The 24,219-nt window shown below is 35.5% G+C and overlaps 1 protein-coding gene and 1 pseudogene across 3 annotated transcripts in view; one reads left to right on the plus strand and one right to left on the minus strand.

Moving 5' to 3' along the window:
* The window catches only part of Diaph2 (diaphanous related formin 2), a 765,516-nt gene that overhangs the window by 731,283 nt on the left and 10,014 nt on the right, over nucleotides 1–24,219 (plus strand). The gene's annotated exons all lie outside the window — the stretch shown is intronic.
* LOC128113473 (protein cornichon homolog 1-like) lies at nucleotides 10,290–14,021 on the minus strand (annotated as a pseudogene).

Consider the following 24,219-nt stretch of genomic DNA (forward strand, 5'->3'; position numbering starts at 1 on the left):
TATGTGTCATGAGGCAGTTGACATTGTAGGAAAAGTGAAGAGAGAAAATTTATGTGTAAAACATCTTATATAATGATCATATGGAAAACATTTTTGCTACTAAACAAAAAATGCAAATTAAAGTAACAGTAAACTAGCAGCATATATATTTTTATAGTGAGGTGTTGGAGTAATTATAGGGAAACAGGTTCATTTGATGGTGGTAAGATTGCTTGACAAATCATGAAAATGTGTATAGGAAACAATGTTAAGTGAAAGAATAAAATCACAAGAGAGTATATAAACACCGATTATAGCTATGATAATGCATGTATGTTGACATCTATTGGAAAAGGATTTGAAAGAATGTAAGAGTTTAATGTTCATTTGCATTTTCTTTCTGGAACAGTTATTTATTTAAGTGCATACTAATTTGAAAAGAATGAAATGAAAGATGATTCTCCATCCCTCCTCTAAAACAAATCCACATGCACACATCTTTGCAAATAGATTGCAGTGGAATATGATGTTCATTGTTTGTAATATTGCAACATTATCTATAAATCAAAGACTTAATTGAAGTTGTAGCTCCTTTCTTTATCTACTAGAAGTCTGAAGAAGTATTTTTTGATCACTGTTTATTATAGTAATGAGAAAACAAATCTTTTCCTCATAAATCCTGACTATCGTGCTTGAAATCTTTCCACAGTGTCAATCCTTTGCTCCCAATAAATAAATATAAACAGTATAAGCTTTTTATTACCTTATTTTCCCTCCTTCCTCTTAATACTCAGTTGCTGTTTCTTGAACTTATAAGCTGTTTGAGGGACCTGCAGGCTGGTGTCACAAGGCAGTTCAAGTAGGGAAAACATGATAGAAAACTTCCCCTTTCTCCCTGAGGTTGATATACTGAGCATTCAGATACTAAAATTCAGATTTGTATGTAGCTAATGCATTTAGTGTATTGAATAACTACTATGTACCAAGAATCATGCCTCTGTGTCACTCCATAGTTAATAGAGATCATTATCTGAAGTTCTCAGAGTCCAGCCCAGCAAGTGCCCTTCCTCTGCTGTGCCCCTGTAAGTGGCTGCTTGCTGCTGGAAAGAAGCTGCTCTGTCTACTTTGGGTTATAGTTTAGTTTAAAACATATAACATCTTTTTTAGAAAGCAGCATATTTTAAAGAAAGATCTTTTTAAAAAATAAGTGAACTGTATTTCCTCGTTAAAAATGTATATTGTTGCTATAAAATTCCTTTATAAGTGCATTTGGAAATTTTGATACAAAGCAGTTTAAAATTATATAAGCAATTTAAATGGAATCCAAACATGAAGCAAAGCTCTCTTCTACTTTAATGATTTTAATTAAATAAAGTTATGAGCTGATAAAACTTTTTTGAAGTTTTATTAAGAAATGAGCATGATATTGGCATAGTGACCAATAACAGTGGGAAGTTAATTTATCATCACATGAACTCCAAATATTACAAATTATGAAAAAAATTCATAAACCCATAAATAATAATTTCTAAGCCAAAAATAATAATAATAAGCTATCTCAGTGGTTCTTAACTTTAATAATGTTGTGACCCTTTAAAACAGTTCCTCATGTTGGGGTGATTCCCAACTATAAAGTTATTTTGTTGCTACTTTATAACTGTAATTTTGCTACTGTAATTAATCATAATGCAAATATCTGATATTCAGGATATCTGATATGCTACCCCCAAAGGGGTCATAACCCACAGGTGGAGAACCACCGAGCTACTGGACTATGTAAATGGTACCATCAATGGATGAAACAGTAATGCTTGAAACAGTAATGCTTTGTAACCTGGAGGAAGTTTTCTCAGTTATCACGTGGCATCATTAAGATTGCACTGAGCTATGGAGATGGCTCAGTAGATAAAGCATTTGCTGCACAAGCAGAAGGATCTGAGTTCAGATTCCCAGAGTATACTTAAAGCTGGGCACAGTAACATGTACATTCCTTATCCCACCATTCCAGCAGCAAGATGAGAGATGGATATAGTAGAATGCACAGCAGCTTCCAGTTCAATAGCCTACACAATGGCAAACAAAAGACCTTGCCTAAAATAAGGCAGAAGGCAAGGAACAACAAACACCTGAGATTGTCTTCTGAGCATCACATGTTCTCGGTGGCATACACATGCTCACTTTCACACAAACATACACATGCACAAGCATCATATACACAAAGATTAAGAAAAACAGATGGCATTGATAAAAGAAACTAACCTGGAAATGCAAGTCAGTTGATAGTGTGCTTGACTGGCATGTATAAGACCCAGGGTTCAGAACCCAGCACTGAAACAAAGAGTTTGTACTGAGATACAGTATTACTAGCTTCTATATGGCTACTGGAATATTATTGAAAAAGGTACCCACTCACTAACCAGTATTTTAAGGAGGAACTAGGAAGCATTGCTTGTATGTATAGATCTTGTACACAGATTCATTGGAAAGCTGTCTTGTTTAAGACAGGGAAAAGGATATATTTGAGCGATAGGAATTTGTGCCAAAATTTGATGAGACCCATTTACATAAACCATGTATGTATAAATATCCATCTCCTTTTGTTCTAGTCCTAGTAGTAAGAAAGCTGGGTAAGAAGTAATTGTTCACAAAATTATAGACTTGAAGTAAGTCAAAGGCTCATGGTGTATAGCACTTTAAAAATAGATACACAATAGTAAGTGGCATACAGAATGCATGCCAAAAGGTATTGCTTTCTAGAAAATTTCTTAATACCTCTATGGAAAGTGTACAACTCATAATAATTCTGGAGAATAATTAGAAACAGAGACTTTATGAAACAGAGCTCCCATTTAACTTGTTCACCTGACAGTTAGCTTTGAATTAAAAATACCCAGCTCACAGCAAAATGATGTAGATAGTGAGTCAAATACTGTACATAAATAACATTAAAGTAAGGACAAAAATTGACAAAAGCAGTGACAGTAAGTATCAGTGTGATGCTGCAGCTGTGGTCTCTTTTGGCCAGCAGTGTAAACCATGATGAAATTACCTGAGAAGGCAATGCAGTTGGCTTTTAACTTTTCAGTCTTAATTATGGCTAATGGCTTTTAATGAAGGTATAGTATCAAACATCAGATATGTGGTTATATATGTTTAAGTCCATAGCTATTCATCCATCTCAAAGTGTATTTCACCAAGGTGCTAGCCCATACAATTATAGTCAGTTCCTCTCAAATCTTTGTATCACTGTATACCTACAGACTTTAAATTGTTGAATATTGTATTACTATAAAATTGCAAGAGTTTCAAACTCACTGTTGCTACCTAATTACTTCACCAGAATGATTATTATTTAGAATCATCAGATGATCATTGGCTGTCATGTTCTCACTATCTTTCTTCATAAATATGCATTTTATCCAAGTTGAATCATATAATTATCCAATAAATGAATGATAGACCAATTATGGTTATCTGGTCCATTACCTTACATCCCACTCCCTCTCAGTTTCATTTCTTCATTGTATAGAATATGTATGACAGGTCAATTCTCTTCCTGAAAATTAGTGTCATTGTCTATATAATGAAGGGTTGGACTTCAGTTAAATAATCCATAAAATACTTTTCAGTTCTAAAATTATATGTTCTTATTATTATTCACAAACTATTATATAAATCTGTAAGAGTTCTTATAAATATGCATATATTTTACTTTATTGATATATATGCATTGAGAGATGCTGTGCTACCAGATTTTTTTTCTGCTGTGGAATTGATGGATTTGAGAATGTGTAGCCTGTGAAAAGAAAGTTATGGGGCAATTAGTTTTCCATTGATAATCAAGTAATAGATAGTTTTCACTCTCTTTGTAAAGGATCAGTTGAGGACAAAAGGTCTGAATATTACCAAATCCCAAATTGGGTAATATTATGATGTATCAAAAAATACTGCAGGGAAGATAATCATTTGATGTAAAATTTCTGCCCATCTGAACATGGAGGGAGATACAACATCTCACAACTCAATAGGGATGTACTTTATGAACTAACATATACTTGCTAATTATTACTGATATTTTAATCTATTTCTTCCAAAGAAAATATCCACACTTGGCCTATAGGAGATGTACTTATGATTGGCCTTCTAAGAATGTGACCATCATCATTTCTGCCAAAGTTAGTACATGGCACAAGTGTGTAGGAAGCTAGTTTTATGTACCAACATGTACCTAAAGACTTGCTGCCTCCCCTTCTTGGTTCTAGAATTTATAGTCCAAATATACTAGGATCTTGTGAATTATGTTATGAATACTAATACTTATTTTATAAAATGTACTTCTGTTGGGATGAAGAGAAGGCTCCATAATCAAGAACTCTTGCTGTATAATCATGAAGACTGGAATTTGAATCTCAGCATTTAAGTAATAAGTTGCCTCAGAGGATCATATAGAGTGATAGAAAATATGTGACACCTTTCTGTCCTCCACACACAAGTGGGCACACACACATGCACTCATATGCATTTACACACAAATAGTCCTTTTATTTTAGATTTATTTTATTTATTATGCTTGTGTGTGTGTGTGTGTTTATACATGCACGCTCACACTCATGTGTATATAGTGCTCATGGAGGCCAGAAACTGCAGTGAGTTATCAGACAATTGTAAAACCACTCTACATGGGTGCTGGGAGCCCTGCTCTGATCCTCTGAAAGAGCACCAAGCCCTGAGGCATCTGTCTCTTAACTCCTAAATAGATCTTTTTTTAAAAAAATACTTACATTGATTCTACATGACCATTTTGCACAAGTTCAAAATCTAGTCACAGTAGTTGGGCACAGATATATAGTGAACAAGTAATAACCGGACCATAAAATCTAATATCAAATCTGAGATCTTTAAAGTTTCCTCTAAGGATTTGATAAGGTAAGTGTGGACATTAAGGATGATAAGGCACTCAAGAAAGAACCAATCTTAAAGTTTGCTGTATTTTTTTAAAATTTTTCCTCATAGCATATGCAATTCCATTTAAATATTGCAAAAAGCTGAATTGCAAATGTTAACCCAAACATGAATAAAAAATGTTAATATTTTATTTAGCCTAAAAAAATAGTAGTTATGGATAGACTGCTTTTAGGATTCTTGTATTATGTAATACATCATTTTACATTGCAAACAAAGAGGACTCTCCCTGTTATTATACAATAAGAAACCTTGTTTTGAGTGCATTAAAAATAGAGTAGATGATGATTGCATTATTAGGGGAAGAGTCGTTGCCTTCTGATAGTCCATTGGTACATGTAGTGTTGGGATAGGAGATATGATGGCTGCTTTCTGTGAAGCGATAAAAGGACACAAACTCAGAGAAATTTTTCCCAGCTGTTGGTATTAAAGAAATTCTTTTATATAGAAGAAGGGCTTCTTTTCTTTCAGGTTCTTTCTGCTTTTGCTCCTTCCTCTGAATTCATCGCTTTCATGTGGCATGCAAAGTGTCTGTGCATGGCAGCCTGTAACTTCTGTTATTTAAACTGCCAACTGTTAAAATGGATTAAGTTGAACCGGAGGAGGAAAATTGCCCCACAAAGGCAAATGTATTTTTACACCCTTCTTTAATAAAAGATTGTAAGGAATAGCTTGAAAGTTTCCCCTCACACCTTCATCTCCGATGGTTAGACTGTAGCTGTGTGCAAGAATCATTATTGACTCCTGTCAGAGAGTTTGGGAGTGAGGGTAAAGAGACTCTTCTCTGACTTTTCTGTGTGCTTTGTCAAATCAGGTACTTTGAGCAGAAGTGCGAAGTGAAGGCTGATGCCAGGGAGTGCCTGGAAGCAGAAACTTGTGCTACTCCCTTGTGACTTCCTTCCTCATTTATTTATTTATTTATTTATTATTTTTTAAGGAGTCCAATTAGATTGTAAAGTAATGGGAATATGACTGGACACAAACACGTTTATTACAGGCGCAGCCGCCCTTACCATATCATTAGTGAAAGGAGGCAAGGGGCAAGGGGGACCATTTTGATGTCTGTTCCATTCGTTTAAAGGACAAATGCTTTCACTGATGAGAGATAAACTGGCATCTGTAAAACTTAAGGGACCAGTGACACTTTAATGCCTTCTTTTCCTCTAGGTAAATACACAGTTTTTTAAGAGTCATCAATGAAAACTAAAGTAATAGGGAATGTTAGAGTTGCTTTTAAAGAGACCAGTTATTAATCAACTATGACTTATTTCTCTCTCAAGATTATTTTTTATGCCAAGGACGTACAATTGCTGATATACCGTGTTGCTATACTTAATACTTAAATCCAATATTTAAGGGCTATATAATGCTTTATATTAAAGACTGTAATTTGACCAAAACATTCAACTAACAAGAGATTGTGTTCCTTACACATCAACTCTGAACTTGGTCCCACTTTCTGACTTCTCTTTTTCATCCTTACAAAAGAATGTCTAAGATTGGCCAGCTCTGCAAAGCATTTTATTTGTCCTTTTGAACATTAGCTACATTAAGGATTGGAATGTTTTATAACAGAAAATACAAAATTTAACTTCTACCTCTTTCCTATCCCCGACCACAGCTACATTGCTTTTAGCATTGCATAGTCCAGGGATGAGAGTCATCACCAAGGCATGGCTGGTACCATGGAGAAATCTAAGGAGAAGAGCTATTCCAGGAAAGTAGAGTATCTGTGCCCAGCATGGATCATGGCTCTGCTCTACTTCCCAGTTTCTAACATATCCTCATAGTCATTTCTTCTATATTGTGATTCTTTTAAGTGAAGCACTTTTAGATGTCCCACATGGTTTAAAACAAATCAGAAATTCATGTCCTAAATGTTTCGTTAGTCAGAATAATTAAGTTGATCAGTTCGGGGAGCAGTGGAAGCAAAATAATGGGGTCATTGAAGCAGTCAAGCTCTAATGGGAACCTGAGCTCATTCAGATATCAAATCTAATAATTGTTGTACACCTGTATGCACAGTCCCATTGAGCAAATTCACATTAAAGGCTTAGTGGAACAGTTTCAATGCTCTGTTCCGGAGGGACTTGCTACTGTTTTCACAAGAAAGCACTGAATTTTTCTTGGCAGTATGTTTTCTTGTGATGTGTTAACTAGATTCTGTGTGTGTGTGTGTGTGTGTGTGTGTGTGTGTGTGTGTGTGTGTGTACTCTAGGACTACCTGGGGAGCAAGAAGAGGGATATTTGCTTTCCTAGGCACGGTCTTCTTACCATCTGAAGACAATAAAGATGTTCTCAGGCACTTTCTACCACAAGAAACATGGAATGACTGAAGTCACTGAAGTGTTCGGAGGCAAGGGGAGTGAAGGGTCTGTTATCCTATACAACCTTCTGGAAAATGAGCATCATTTAACCCCTTCTCTCCATAAGATAGAATGCTATCAAGAAGGATTTCTGTTACTGAAGAAGAAAGTAGCAATTAGGCATTCTATAGAAAGGTGAGGTTTCATTTCTCAGGTGTCACTAAAGAGCTGGAAGAACAAATTGACTGCCTGTGATTCTCCCACAAGATAACTAAGGAGAGTTGACAGACCTAAAAAAAATTAAAGATCTAAAGAATGGAACGATGAATTTAATTCTGCCCTATAATGACCATTGAACTGATCTCCAGTAGACCTCTCATATTAGAGGCTTCAAAGCATGGTGGAAGTTTTAAAAGATGTGCAGTGTTTCTTGGACAACTATGAAAGACAGATATGATTTGCTTTCTTTACCAGAAAAGGCATTTGAGGCTGAACTGACTTAACAAATGAATACGTTTCATGCCACGAACACATATGTATGGGTACACACACATACAAACTTAATTATTTAAATGAATGTTGGACCCTATAATATTCTTACTTTTTCTGGGGAGAAACAAAGGAATGTGTTCACTTGTGTATTCATTTATATATAATTTCCTATGCCTATTATATGAAAGTTCCTGCCTTTGTACAGTTTGTAGTGAAAGGGGCAGGGATTAGACAGGAACAATCATGGTATAAACCTCAAGCTGAGTCTTAATAATAAGTCAGAATTTCTTCGGTAAGAAATGAAAAAAAAAAAAAAAACAGAAAGATCCAATAAAGAGGCGGATAGTAGGAAACATAATATATTCAGGGAAGAGCCAAATGCTTAGCATTGCTGGAATATAGATACAAAAACTAGGAAGTCAAGTGGATATTGTGAAGAGCCGTTTCAGGATATAACTTTCAGTAATGTAATCAGACATGCCTTCATAGAATGACCATTTCCTAACAATGTGGAAGGTTGACTGAATGAGGGTAAGACCAAGGGCAGGAAAGACTAAATAATGTAGGCAATAGTGACCAGCAAGCTGGCTCAGTGGGTAAAAGGACTTCTCACACAAGCCTGATAACTGGAACACATGGTAGAAGGAGTGAACCAACTCCTGAAAGTTGTCCTCTAACCTCCACTTGTGAGCTGTAGCACATGCTTGTGTATACACACACACACACACACACACACACACACACACACACACACACACACAATAATAATAATAATAATAATAATAATTATTATTATTATTATTATTATTTAATGTTAAAAAGAAGTGTAGAGCTTAATGGGCATGATAATGAGGAAACAGATCCAAGAATGGGTCAGGAGCTAGGAATGGTATATAATTCCAGCACTTAGGAGGCTCATTAGGTAAAGTGTGACTTCAAGGCCAATCTAGGCTATACAAAATGCTTCTCTCAAAAAGAAAATTATTCAGTAATTACAAGTAACTGATTTGCTGAGTAGAAAAAAGACATCTGTGATTACTTATTTGTGTATTAATTCATTTTATGTGTTGGTATAGAATGGCTATATTAGTTTCTAGGACTACGATAGCAAAGCCCCTCAAACCGAGTATCATAAACAAAAAGAATGTACCGTTTTTTAGTTCTCGATGCTGGAAAACTAGGATCAAGATATGAACCTGGCCATGTGCCCTCAGAAGGTATTAGGAAAGGACCTGGACTTGTCTCCTAGTTCCTGGTGGTTTTATGGGTAGAAACATTGAACTGGTTCTTCCCTTCATCCTCAAATGTTACTCTCTCTTAATGTATGTTTGTTTCCAACTTGTTCCTTGTTGTAATGATATGAATTATAAGGTATTAAGTGCCATGCTGATGATTTAATTTTATTTTGAGATAAGGTCTTTCTATGCAGGCATTACTGCCCTTAACCTCTCTATATAGCTGTGTCTAGCTTCAAATTTACTATGTAGCCTAAGCTAGACTAGATCTTCTAATCCTTCTGTCTTTGTCTCATGAATGTGGAGGTTATACCATACTCACCCTACTACCTTCATTTATCTTGTCTACCTCAACAAAGATGCTATCATCTCCAAGTTATTTCATTCTTGTATATAAGTAGTTAAGTACTCAAAAAATAGGAATTTAAAGGAAAAACAATTCGACAAATAACATGGTCCAAATGTTCAAAGCAAGGAAATATGAAAAGGGGTAAAACAACTGAAAAGGAGGAAATCAGTCTAGTTTAAATATTGACTATAAGGTAGCTTTAGTACAATCAGGAGAAATATTAAAAGATAATTGAAGCTGTAACTTAGAACCTAGGAAATGCAGAGTTTATATCCATTACCATGGAGAAGCAAGAATAGTTGAAGTTTTCCACATAGATGGATATACCCATGAACATTAGCTTATGGAAAATACATAGAATAGCATGGGACAGGGCAAAGAATAAACGCACAAGATCACATATTCATAGGGAAGAAATGAGGGAACTCCCTCTCTCATGCAATATAGAGGGATAATATTCAAGTCGACAGGGAAAGAAATCCTACTCTTCTTACTGTTGTGTCCATACATAATCATCTACAGTGATAACTGAGGAAACCTACCATGTTTCCCACAAGTCAGATGTACATTTTCAGTTCACCAGAAGCACCTTGTATCTACAGCTAATTTATATATTTATATTTATTTATATTTAAATTATATTATAATTTATATCAAGCCCTCTAAACAAAGTTCCTAATGGACTCAGGCAATCAGTAATTAATGCAATCACTCGGAGGGTTATGGCTGTTCATTAAGAGTGCAAGTTCAACCTATCAACACCAGAGGTAATCATTTTATATTAATTTATACGTAATTCCATTTAAAGTCTTTATCCAAGTATAACATATGAAAACAGTCTTTCCACAAGCAAAAAATGTGGAAACATTTAAAAATACGGAGTCATTTTTTTTAAAGTAACTGATCAGATTCCATAGGCTAACTCTTAGGTCTTAGTCTTAACAGGACTGATTCTTCTGTGTTGTTCTATGAGCTCACCAAAACATAGATCATGCTGTATAGGTAGTAAAAAGAAGGCTAGAAGGTAAAAAGCTAGTTTGCACCATCCTTCCGACAGTAGGCCAGAATGTCTGCGTTCATGATGGTCGTCAGGTCGTAGAGTCCAGGCCACTCATCACTGGTCTACTCATATACCTCCAAACATGATATGCCAAAAGGGGCATATTGAGACCCAGTGTGAGCCACTCTGCTGCGCAAAGAAACATGACACAGAAGAAAGCATGGATGAGGTACTCTGGAAGAACAAGAGGATTCAGGGAATTGCACTGGTCTACAGGATTCTTGTAATCAGTCTTCAGCTCATCAAATGCTATGATGTGCCAGATGGCCAAGAAGATGAGCGCGGCGGTGAGCAGCAACGCCAGCATATAGCAGAAGGCCGCGAAAGTGCAAGAACAGTAGTTTAAAAACACAGACCAATCAAAGGGGTAGTTTGAAGATGAAAGAACAGCAATAGTATACAAGCTGAAAGAAGTTTTGTGCCAGGCTTAATTGTTAACAATATCATGAGCTACAGTGAGGTCAAGGAAAATGAAGAGTAAAAGAAAACTATTAATATTTACTGTAGGAGTATGATATGGATTCAAGGTAAGCCTATTTGTAAACGCAGCCATTGTAGAAAATATCTTGTATTTTGGTAGAATTATACTCTATGAAATTTCCTTATACTTTACATTTTTTTCCCTAAATCACTTTTTTCCTAATCCATAAGAACGTGCTTGCTACTGAAGCATCTTTCCAAAAGTAGTTCAGTAATCCTGACAGAATCTGTTAGAAGCAGTGTGTACAAATTTTGCCTTGGTCTTGAGATTTTGATATTTATGGTTATGGTTCTTTGTGACTAGTATTCAGAATAGGATAAAATGGAGCATCTCAAAATGACACTGTAATGCGGTCGGTCAGGAAAGAGCCTTCCAAGGAAGTCTCTTTCACTTCAATTCATTGTCTCATTTTATGTAGTCAACAGTGGAACACTCCAGGCCACTAAATGTCATTTTATGCACTACTTCACAACTTAACCACACATATTATCCTTTTCTCTCAATTCTCTTAAAAATTCAAGGCTATCTCTAGAAGAGTTTACAATTAGACTCATAATAAAAGTCTCTGTTGAAAACATAGCATTTGTAAACTATTTATTATCCCACACAAATATGTATATAGGGGAACAAGTGACATATTTATGTATCTATAAATGCTCATAAAAGTTTTACTAAGAAAAAGAATCAATATGCATTTAATTCATGCCTTCTTTGCATTGAGAGAGCTCATCAAGAGGTGGTAGAGATACATTCTGGCCTATCCCAATGCTGTACTCTCATAAAGGTAGTGCACAAAATGATAGTGAGGAGTATGAAGCTGCCTATAAATTAAAAGCTGAATTATAAGAAAGATAAGTGAAGGCTAAAGGTTCAGTAAGATATTCTACTTGTATTTTGAAAGATTGGTAGTTTTTTTTTTTTTTTTTTTTTTTTTTTTTTTTCCGAGACAGGGTTTCTCTTGTGTAGCTTTGCGCCTTTTCCTGGAACTCACTTGGTAGCCCAGGCTGGCCTTGAACTCACAGAGATCCGCCTGGCTCTGCCTCCCAAGTGCTGGGATTAAAAGCATGCGCCACCACCACCTGGCGGTAGTTTTTAGTAGAAGGGAGGAGACAGCATAGTGCATACATAAAAATCTAACATATGGATAGCTTGCCATTTCCATAGAACAGTTGTGAAGGTAAACTTAGCTAGATTCAATGGGGACAGTCAAGACTGAGGAAGAATCAGATTGGGTGGAATAGGATTTATGGACAAACAAAAAGAATCCACAAAATGCATACTTTACAGATTTCTCCTTGACATTTTCACTGCCACAGAATTTAGATCCAAATATATCACTCAGATATTCTAATCTCCCAGAGCGACTTCCTTTAGTGTGAATCTGTTCACTTTTATCCTTATGTGTTTTATCTTACGGTGAATTTTAATCTGTGAGCTCTCTGAAGTCCTTCTGAAAGTTAACTTGTAACAATTTCCTTTACAGTTTTGTCTTTTTTTTTAACCACTTCAAATTAAGGTTGAGCCACATTAGTCTTATTTCAAATCCACTGTGGCCTTTTGAGCTGGGGAGTACTGTCTCTTTGAGAACACTGCTTACAAAGGCAGGTTGGAATATGACTTAAAGGGTGGAAAACCTCACTGTAGTGATTAATTTGGCCAGTCTACTATTTTCAAGATTTTAGGAGTAATAAAAGAGATTTTGGGCCAATTATAGTGAGACTAGAAACCTATGGTGGCCACAATAATTTGATGTAAAATCATTTCTAATATATGGTTATTTCAATGAAAATAGAAACAAAAAGAAACATGAATTCCTTCTGTTGTAGTTAAGAAGACTATAAAAGTGATAAAAAAAATAAAACCAACATTCTTTTTATGGTCCATAGATGCAAGACTTAATACTAGAAAGATGTAGCTTCTGATCTAGCTATATATTTTACCTCATTGATATGTATGCAGCAAATCTGTGTGATATAACTAGGCTGGACAGAATCCCACTTTATAAATTCAAGGCTTTGTGATAGAATTTGGGATCACTGAAGTCCATTATTGAAAGGAAACTGATAGAGATAAACTTTCATATTGTGGTTTAAATATCTACTCAATAACTTTAAAATTGGACTATTCATATGGAGACTAGGTTAGTACTGAAATCTTCATGACTGTCTAATGCATTTTTGTTTGAGTCAGGGATGGGAGAATTATTCAATGTGTATTTTCTACTCAGTTCATAACGAGTAAACAGTTGCAAGTCAATCACAATGATTACTGATTACTGCAGTGTCATAATACATTGGCTCTCATCCTGATCATGGTACTGACTGCTGTATCATGTGTTCTCGTGTGCAATTTGCCTACACCTGTTAGGTGAAATGGTATCACACCCTGGGATAATTCAGGCAATGCAAATGTAAACACATGTGTATGTAAGCCTTGATATTGTCAATTCACTACTTATAAAGTGATGATATAAGTTATACCTATGCTGATAGTTTTTGCTATACCTTATAAATGAAAGCATACAACTGTAAATACACTTGCCTTTGGAAAATAATGGCATAGGGGTCTTCATTGACTATTTTTAATAACATTAGCTATGAAACTGGGAATATCTAATATATTTTTTTTCATATTGGACTCTTTTGCAACAAAAAATTACTCTGGGAACCTAAAACAAAATGAGCTTCACTTCTTTCTGCATATCTGTTCACTCTTTTCTACTTATGTTAAACTGGCTTACTATCCAATTAAGCATTACCTTGTTATCACATACCATGCCATGTGTTACTTACTAGGCAAGCTATGAATCAACTGCCCCTTGGGGGCCCAGTTGTTAACCATGGTCCAATCAATGGCAGCTGGTATGGAAGGAAGCTCTTCAGTGGTGTGTGTGTGTGTGTGTGTGTGTGTGTGTGTGTGTGTGTGTGTGTGTGTGCGCCAGATAATCTATGCTGGAAATGGTGTTGGACATGTCAGGCACAGTGACCTGAAGTAACTGATTTTGCTCTAAGAAAATATCACCTCTTTCAGGGTCATGAAAAATGCAAGTGTAAGTTATATTCATTGCCTCCACTTGTTCCTCAACCTTCTGCAGTCTGGCTTCTGCTCGTCTTATTTCACTGAAATTGCTCTCATTAAGGTCTCTAATGACCTCCATATTTCTAAATCGGATAGTTTTCTGTCTTTATTTTACTGCATCTTTCTACAGTATTTGATGTTATTGCTTGTTCCATTTTTCAAAATCTGCTCCCTTGCTTTGTGGAATGTGCACTTACTTTCTGTGCCTCTCTGAATATTTACTGTCCATATTCTTCAAAGATTCCTCTTCCTGAGCTCATCTCTTAAATATCAGTAATTCCCAGAATCTGATCAGCAAGCCACGAATCTCAGTCTGTGTACTTTCCTACATGATGGCTTCATTTACCATGCATCCAGTGAGTCCCAAATTGCTCTTAACTCTGACGAAGCCTCTCTCCTGAACTTCAGTCATGCAGTGCTTAATGACCTGCTAGTCATCTCTGCCCAAATGTTTTGAAGGCATCTCCAGCTTGACAAATACCAAACGGAACTCTTTGCCTTTTCCTTGAAAGCACTTCCTCCAGCTGCAAGTTCTATCTTAGCTGATGGAACCACTATTCTCGAATATGTATAAGACTAGAAAATTCAAGTTATCATTTATTCCTTTATCTACTGTGTCCAGTTAATTCCTAATTCTTATTTGTCCTCTCAAATTAATCTACCACATGATCATCAAATAACACTATATATTACAATTTACTCCCTATTGCATATCTGAAATTCAAGAGCCTTAAATGTGGTACATAAAACGTTATCAGTCATCTGGCCATAATCTCTTGTTTTTAATCACTACTGGCTTTCTTATAGATACATACAGATTTTTCTGCTCAATACAATGTATCCCCCTTGGACTATACATTTCCTCCCAGTCAATTCAGTCTTAGGCTTTTTCAGCCAATTACAATATTACCTACTCCTGAAATTCCTTCCAATCATGCCTCTCTCCCTCAAGACTTTATATATGTTCCTAAAGAGCAGACCCTAATCTTGGCCACTCTGTCTCTGGATTCTCATTAGCCTTGTATGCTAACCTAGCTGAGTGAAAACATCTTCAGGCAGAAGGTTGACTTTTCATTTTAATAACCAGATCCAATATGGCCTTTATCATCCCAACTCCTTGAGAACAATGTAGCAGGGTAGACAAGAAGCCTTAACACATCTCTGTCAGACTAATTTTTAGAGCAAAAGACTGCAAACACTACACCGTAGGTCCCAAAGAAGACACTGTCCCATTTATTGCTCTATCATTGTAGCACACACAAGGCACATAGTCATTATTCAGAATGGAAAATTAAAATAAATGCCATGCTTGTTTTTGTATAGCAAGAGTAATGCATAGCATGGAACAGAATGTGCTTACAAAAGCATGCCCCGAACCCCCATACCTTTTCCAATGAATAGACTACTCGGGAAAGCAAATTAAAGGTCAGTAGGTTGCCTGGTAAAACTGTTCTACTAGGAGCAGGGAAAAATGGGTGACTGTTTTTACTAGATGCATCATTCAAGCCAGGCTGGAATCTCTAGAAATAATCTCTTTCTACCCTTAGGGTCAAATCTGTCCAAACAACTGGAATCCTAAAGCAGAGAAGTAATACAAAGCAGTCTGGCAACATTTCTATACACACTGGATGACAATAAGAAAAATAAATATATAGTTATAAAAGATTTTCATTACTTCCCAAGGGCATAAAAATACCCTAGCCTATGATGATTCGTGAAATCAATAAAAAGTCAGAACTTTGGCAAATTCTGATTTCCTGTCTGATCTTTATTAAGTCTTTGTTTTTATGGGATAATGTGAAAATGATTTTTATAAACATCTGTTTGCAACCTTTCTCAATGTCCCAAAAGTGGCTAAAAATTGTCATAGTGCTGTAATTAGTCTGTCCGGACTTCAAAACGTGTAAAATCTCCCACTGAAATCTTTGAAACTTGACTCTTGTAATGGCATGTATTAAAGACACTAAGCTTTTATTCTATATCAGGTGCCATCATGGTCCATTTCCATTATTTAGTCATTATAACTATACTGTTAAGCAGATAGTTAATATTATTTAATATTTCCATGGTAGCAAAGAGGAATATAAATGAAGAAACAACTATTAAGAGGCAGAACAAAGCCGGGTGGCAGTGGCGCATGCCTTTAATCCCAGCACTCGGGAGGCAGAGCAAGGATGATCTCTGTGAGTTCAAGGCCAGCCTGGTCTACAGAGCGAGACCCAGGACAGGCACCAAAACTACACAGAGAAACCCTGTCTCGAAAAACCAAAACTAAAACAAACAGAAAAAAAGAGGCAAGACAAAGATAAGATATAAACTTATATGGCCATGCACTGAGAATTTGATCTATGTGCAACACTTAGCTGTGGATATCTATTATAAGTAGAGATGATTTCTCACTTGAGCTTTATTAGTTGGTGTGTGTGTGTGTGTGTGTGTGTGTGTGTGTGTGTGTGTGTGTGTGTGTGTACTCACAGCTGAATGCATACACTTCATATCTATTAAAATTCCAATGTGGAGCAAGTATGAATATATCTCATTCCATCCTCTTAATACACTATAGTATAAATATTATTATCTCCATTTAAAGATGCAGAAACTGGTATTGACAAAGCTTCATTTATGTAAGTGTGAGAGAGGACACTTATTAGAAAATTGTGTCTTACAGTCTACACTAATAATTTCAAAGACTACTGCATATATCTTTTAGCTTTGCCGTCTCCATTATCATATCAGCGTAAGTGGTGTAAAAGAGAATAATGCTGTTTTTCCTCTGCATCTTCACCTAGACGTTATGGGTATTCTAGTTTCTTCCTGTAGCTGTGATAAAACACTGATCAAAAACAACATAGGGGAGGGACTGGATAATTTCATTTTATAGGTTATAATCCATCACTAAGGGAAGTGTGCAGTAACTCTAACAAGGCAAGAACTTGAAGCAGAAACCATGGAGGAATGCTGCTTACTGGCATACTTCTCTGGCATGATCAGCTACTGTCCTTATACAGCCCAGGACTGCCTGTCTAGGGATGGTACTGTCCACAGTGTGCTAGATCCTCCTCCATCAGAGATTGAGAAAATGCCCCACAGACATGTAAACAGACCAATCTGGTGGAAGCAATTCCTCAACTAAGGTTTCCTCTTCCCAGATATGTCAAGTTAATAACCAAAATTAGCCATCGCAGCAGGATGTCTTTGAAAAAATGGGCCAGGGTAATTTACCATCTATGGAAAGAGTCTTAACGGTTTGAATTAGTCATTTCTTTTGGTATCTCATGGGATTTTTATCAGTAAGATAAAGCTCTCTACAGATAATGTTATAGCATACCTCCCTATCTTTAAAGTCCTAACCAATCTTTGTGGAGACAGTCTTTTAAGGAAAGTCACTTTTTAAAACTTAAAATTTTACAAGTTAGAATCTAAGATATGTGATATATATGTATATATATAGATATATATAATTGATAATTGTGTGACAACAAATTTGTGTAGCCTCTAAAATTTGTGTTTCCAATCACAAAATATCCTGAAGCCTTTAAACAAAACAGGTACTGGAAGCTATTTTCTGTCCTTTTATTTCCCTCTTCATTATAATATTTTAAGTAGTAATGTAATCGACCAGGAGTTGACTCAGACATCTTTTTAAAATTTTTATTTACTATCTTTTTCATATGATGTACTTTGATCATATTCTTTTCCCTCCTCCAACTCCTCCCAGACCTTCCCTACCTCCCTCCCTACCCATCCATCTTCATGTTCTTTCTCTCTCCCAAAAAGAAAAAACAAAAACAGAAATCAAAATCAAAACAAACAACAAGAAGAAAAAAAAATACCAAAACAAAACAAAGAGTGCACAAGAAAACATGGGGTCCATTTTGTACTGCCCAACTATTCCCAAGCATGGACCTGCCCTGGAGTATGGTTAATAGACCCAGTGACACTCCACTGGAGAAAATTGATTTCCCTTTTCCCAACAAGAATCAGTTGCAAATACCTTCTCAGTTAGGGATGAGACTTTGTGCTACCTCCCCTTCTCAGTGCTAGGATTTTGCCCGGTTTGAACTTGTGCCAGTATTATGCATACTATCACAGTCCCTATGAGTCCATATGTGTACCAGTACTGTTATGTCTGAGAAACACTGTTTCCTTGCAGTCCTCCACCACTACTGGCTCTTAAAATCTCAACTCCTCTTCAGCATAGATCCTGTAGCCTTGAGGGAAGGGGCTTGATAAAGACATATCTCATTTAGGGCTGAGTGCTCCAAAGGCTCTCACTCTGCACGTTGTCAGGTTTCTCTTCTTTAAAGGTTAAAAACAATATGTGAGTTGCACCTAAAGACAGAATTTAACATCCTATCTTGGTTTTACCCATAATTTAACAAATTATTTATGTTTAATATCAAAATATCATAGAATAATAATATGCAAAAGAAAAATCATTGTCTGGGCATGTAGCTCCATCCAAACCTAAATGAAAAATCATGATCCCACTATTTAGAGGTTATTGTTGATTGTATTGATATGTATCCTTTCAAAAACATTTTAGAATTAGAATTTATATGTCTTCACTAATAAGAATATGACATATTTCTTGGTAACTTGCCTTTCTCACTTTAAAATGTGGACTTCTTTCTCTCTAGTATGTATGCATCTATATAATAATTTAGACTGGCTGCAGAGTATGCCACACATCTTAGAGAGCATCTGAAAGAACAGCCTTTTGCGCTTTTACCTTTTCTTGATCAGATGAGGACTGGTGTTGTTCCAGTAGACTTAAAATGATTCATTGAGACTTCTTGGGCAAAAAGTAAACTGTTAGTAGCCATCTTTATTCATTTAGTCTTGGCCTAATGCTCAGCCTGTACATGGGCTGCATTAGACACTAAAATTATAAAGGATTTTCTGACAGTTATGAATATGAAATTGAGAAGCTGTGTGTTAACTCTCTTAATTGTTCATATTTAAAACAACTGCTGACTGGCTTCTACCGTAAGGGACAGTTTATATTTTAAAAACAATAGCACAGACAGCTGCTAAAGTGTCTGTAATATTAACCACACAGGTTGCCTTTGTCCACACAACTGGTTAAGTAATTAAGCACAGGCTAGCATGGGGATCATTGCTGATGTGAACACCTGTTTATAGGGTCTTGCATTGTAAACTGTAGGTTAAGCATCTGAAATTCATAGGCAGGGCTTTGTTACAGTGATATGGTCTTTGGGGAGATGGACATATTGTGTAGGAGGAAAGACTGGCATTTCTTCCTTAATACTAAAACCAAGGTATTTATTCCCCTCCACACCTCCCACACACAGACTACTTAAGCTGGAAAGTTGGGCTGAGTACTATCAAACCTCCACCATCATCTAGAAATAGGGACTCCAAACCCAAAGGCTAGCTTGCACGTGGTAAAAACAATAAGACTAGATGTATAGCCTTACAGTGATTCTGAAACAAAAGCAGATGACAGGTGAGTGTATTCTAGGTCAGCATATCAGCAACAAATCTCTGGCAGATCACAAACAACTGCCATGGAGAATGACAGAGGATTGTCCATCATATGATCAAAGTTAGAGAAATGGCTGATGGCAAGTACTCTTACTCACAGGGATCTATGCCACCTATGGTGTAGAAAGTCACACAGATGACAGGTGATAGTAATGAGTTGACCCTGGATCCCCAGTGCCATTTAGCAGCTAGTTTATTCAGCACCAAACCAAATGGTTACTCAGTCTCTCACCCTGTCAAGCACTCTGGCCCAGGTCATTGTAATCTTCGCCTTGATCATCCATTCTATTGTCACTCTCAATACTGCCATGTAGGCTTCAACAACTTCTCTAGATGACTTCAGAGAGCACCTTTTCTGCGGATCTTCCCCACCATCCCGAGGTAGAACTACAGCCTTATGTGTAAATACTTGCAATTTGTTTTTAAGAAACAGAATTTAAATTAAAATGACATCCTTATAGAAATCGCTGCCATTGTTTCTTAGTCCTTACAGCTCCAAATACAATGAGTTCCTTTCCTTTCATTATGTCATTTTATTCTTTTCCTTAGGGAAAAGCAAGTTAAGATATATAGTTATTCTGATTTTCCTTTCATTCCCTTTTTGTACCTCCCAGTAGAAAAACTTGCATAACTAAATGGTCCACAATATAAAGAACTAAAACTCACTTTTTTATTAATCAGAAATTGACAGCTATCTGTCTATTTCTTTTTGTTTAAATCTCACCTATCTTTTAAGTCCTAATGAGGGCAAAATTCTGCCTGACCTCTAACTCCTGCATTGAAAAGATATGATTTTTCTCTACTTGGAGCCTGAACTGCATTTAAAATGAAGTAGATGCTACAAGAAACACTTAATTAATTTAATGTTATTGCTCCTGGTACATTTATCCTTCCCACCCTAGTAATATATAAGGTTACCTGTTATGTACCAGGTGAATAGTTTATACAGTAATAATTTGTAGTTAGATGGAAGGACAGAAAAAAAATCTTTCCTTGTATTCATGGCAAAAATATATGCCCTCTATGTAAGCAGCATAGCTGAAGGTGAATTCAAGGATCAGTGCCTGATTCATTGCTAGTGACTTTATTAACAGTTTTTAAGAAACTGCTGCATATAAGCCACTATGATGTACACCCTGAACAGCTCTGTTGCAGTTTTCATGATGTCCAGTATCCTACTTACTCTCCAGCATGAGTTTCACTTACAGAATTTCCTCTAAAACTTTTTCTAGTATGTTCTAATATTCTTACTTTGTTTGCTTTTTCCGTATTTTCTAGATATGCAGATGTCCCCACTAGATCCTCATCCTCACAGAGATAAAAAATTTGACTTAGTTTCTATTTGCATTCTCTAGTAAAGAAGTGAATATAATGCTTGACTAATGTACAAAGCCAAAGAATTTAAAAAAAAGTCTATTCAGTAGCTGTGACATTGAATCCAAAGATAATCAATAACAAGGTCAGTGGCAGTTAAAATACTGAATAGTATGCTGATTTTCTTTTATCTGCACCACATTTTTCTAAGATCCTTTGAAATACCCAAGTTATCAATTATGTAAATGGTAGCCATTTTAAAATACCAGCAAGTTGAATATACATGTTATAAAAGCACCATGTTTGTGAAAGATGAAAGTAAATATCGCATAGATTCTACATTTGTAGCTTAATATAGATTAAGTTTTTAATACTTTAAAATAATATTATTATACCATGTGATTTTACTTTTATCTTGCATTTCTATCTTCCCAAAGTTACTATAATTGAGTTTGTTTGATAATGTACTCATATTGCTACAAGACTTGGTAGTTTGCAAAATATGAAGTTCATAATAAAGATAGAGAGTAGAGTTACTACCTGGCAGGGAGGATAAGAAGAAAGTGAAATATAGAAAGGTGATTTAATCTCAGTACTGCAGTTTTATAAAATATAATTTGTTTTTCCCCTAGCACAGCAGAGTTTCATGCTGATAACAAGCTCCTGAATTAATAAATCTATTGCAACTATTGAGACTTTTCCCTTAATAACGTAACGAATGCTGAGCATTAAGAAAAGGGAAGACATTCTTTGTACAGATGTTACCTCTAGCAGATCTATATCCCTAAACATAGAAAAACTACCAACATCATACCCTCAGCAATATCAATGTGAAAATAATTTGTGCATCTCAATTAGAATACTATATTTTCCACACAAATGCATGCTGTTTCTCAGAACGCATTTGCTTATTTCCCAATTGGAAAGGCATTTAGGGGTCTATTTTGTTATCATTACATGTGCTTAACTCCAATTATAGTTAATGGGAGTTGTGTGTCTATAGTCACAGTAGCCTCTGAACTATTTTAACATTATTGCTTTCCATTACCATCATCGTTAAAATAACTTTCCACTCTTCTGCCAACCTGAACTACCACAGTAATCTAGGTTCGTGTTTTCTTTGCATGAAATGAAGAATATGGATTATACAATGTGGCCTGTTTCTAGCTTCAAAAACACTGTAATATCATTGACATTAGAGTAGGTAGGGCTAGAGCTCTTTAATTGTTGAGCAGAGAGGTAATTGATTGGATCCTGCAAATGCATTTTTGCATAGCATCCTATGTAGACAATTCCACTGGAATAAAGTAGGTCAATATAATGTGATAACTGATAACTGGTAGATGCCCAAAATTTGAAACATAGTACAAAATGTGAGAACATGAGATTCACCAACTAGAAGCACTAGACTTTATCAATAGGTAACAGAAGCGTACATTTAGTTGCAGTTACCCAAACTTTTGACAGGGGTAAAACAACAAGACTTCCTTCTAGGTATAATTGATGATGCTCTTTTCGAGATTTCTGGACTCTGCTCTATTTCCTAAAGAAAAGTGGCCTAGCTGTCAGAAAAACTTACCAAAAGACAGTGGGGGGAAAAGGCCTTGTTCAATTTTCAAGAAAATGAGAAGACTGGGAATTCCCTAAAAGTGGTTGGGGATGTATCATATGTCAGTGGTAAAGCACTTACCTAGCACACATGAGGCTCTGTGTTCCATCCCCAAACTATACACAGATACACATAACACAGACACACACATGGACATCAGTACACTCGCAGTTGCATACTTAGTTATCACTAGGATAAAAATAGGATCCATTGGTTTTGTTTATTGAGTTGTTATTTTTGAGATGCTTTATCATTATAACATAATGTCTACTGCTAATCTGTGCCTCAGAAGTATTTTTGTGTGTATGGTTTAAGGAATTAAACTCAGAGCCTTTCACGTGCTAGCCAAAGTGTTCTATCACTGAGCCACACCACCATTCAAAGTGTATGTTTTAAATGAAAATATAAATGATGGAGGCTTAGCTCCAACATGCACTAAAATATCACAAAGCTCACATCCATAATCCTAGCATTGAGGAGACAGGCCAGGGGATTATAATTCTAGGCCAACTTGGACTACATAGGAAGAACATGTCTGCCAAATAATTATTACAATAACAATAATAATAAAGAAAGAGAAATGATTTTGATGCTCAAATAATGAAATGAGAGGGTATTTGTACAAAAATTCAGAATAATACTAATGCCAAAATAATAGAAACTCCAGTAATTTTTAAATATGTGATAAAAGGGATATAATAAATCTGTATAGTAATTGATTATTCACCAAGTTGTGATGGACCAACCTATGTCCTTTGCATAGAAAAAATAAATCAAGAAACAAAGTAGTGTGGAAGTTTATCTGACATTGTGAAACAAAATAAGTTGAAAATAATTTTAATCGTTAAATATGAATGAATTAAACTTTAAAGACCATGAAGAGTCATTACTTGATGACTTGATCAAATGTCTGGGTATTAAAGACATGGCTATTAGACAGATGTCTATTAGAGAAAGTTGAGAATAAAAGAACATATCAAAATAAAAATGTTGATAGATTTAGTTATGTAAAAATAGTAAAAAAAAAAAAAAAGAAAAGAAAGAAGAAAAGAAATAAACCGTACAGTCCTAGAAATCCACAACACAAAATAGGCAACCAACAAACTAAGGAAAATATTTCTAATATATATTTCAATCAGTTGCTATCTTAAGTATGTCATGTGCAAAATCAAACAACACAGCAAACAGTCAAAGGACAAGGCCAGCATGCAAAGGAAAAATAAACGGAAGGTAATATATGGGAAGTTCCACCTCACTAATATTTGAAAAAAATGCAAAAGGAATGAATCATATGTCATTTTTCACTTTTTATATTAGCACATTTTAAAAGATTTTTACCCAAAGAGATAAGACAGGCAAATTCATGTACTGCCAATTGGATTTAAATTAATGTCACTATTCTCTAATACCATTTGGGGTTACTTCTGCATACCTTAGTAATGCCTCTTCTATACTTGGCATACATATGGATGTAACTGTAAGAATGGTCATCTCTCCACTGTTTCTACACTGTTAAAGTAGCAAAATATTGGGATCAGCTTAAATATCCTTTAGAACAGAAATGACTAGTAAATTATGATGTATTTATATAATATAAAATGAATATATGGCCATTAAAATCATGTTTTCAGTACAGACATTTAATGACAGAAAATTTCTAAAATTTAATAAAAGAAAAGGGTAGAATACCATATTGCACATCTAATTTGAGCTTAAGATTTTTTTAAGACATTATGCTTTAGAGCACAGCAGAGGCACATTACACTATGAGAGGAAACGGTAGTGGACATGGCCTTTTTATCATATTTCAGTCTCAACTTGACCATCTCCTGTAGTATGCAAGATA

The sequence above is a fragment of the Peromyscus californicus genome, unplaced genomic scaffold (assembly GCF_007827085.1).
Source record: "Peromyscus californicus insignis strain IS unplaced genomic scaffold, ASM782708v3 Scaffold_10__1_contigs__length_136768540, whole genome shotgun sequence".
Taxonomy (NCBI): Eukaryota; Metazoa; Chordata; class Mammalia; order Rodentia; family Cricetidae; genus Peromyscus; species Peromyscus californicus.